Source organism: Bison bison, unplaced genomic scaffold, assembly GCF_000754665.1.
Source record: "Bison bison bison isolate TAMUID 2011002044 unplaced genomic scaffold, Bison_UMD1.0 scf7180017864139, whole genome shotgun sequence".
In the NCBI taxonomy this organism is placed as follows: Eukaryota; Metazoa; Chordata; class Mammalia; order Artiodactyla; family Bovidae; genus Bison; species Bison bison.
The window spans coordinates 8,128,800-8,129,312 of NW_011494711.1; positions in this window are offsets into that span (position 1 = coordinate 8,128,800).

Sequence of the window (513 nt, forward strand, 5' to 3'; positions counted from 1 at the left end):
TAGTAAAATAATGCTCAAAATTCTCCTAGCCAGGCTTCAGCAATATGTGAACCGTGAACTTCCTGATGTTCAAGCTGGTTTTAGAAAATGCAGAGGAACCAGAGATCAAATTGCCAACATCCACTGGATCATGGAAAAAGCAAGAGAGTTCCAGAAAAACTTCTATTTCTGCTTTATTGACTACGCCAAAGCCTTTGACTGTGTGGATCACAATAAACTTTGGAAAATTCTGAAAGACATGGAAATACCAGACCACCTGATCTGCCTCTTGAGAAATTTGTATGCAGGTCAGGAAGCAACAGTTAGAACTGGACATGGAACAACAGACTGGTTCCAAATAGGAAAAGGAGTATGTCAAGGCTGTATATTGTCTGTCACCCTCTTTATTTAACTTATATGCAGAGTACATCTTGAGAAACACTGGACTGGAAGAAACACAAGCTGGAATCAAGATTGCCGGGAAAAATATCAATAACCTCAGATATGCAGATGACACCACCCTTATGGCAGAAA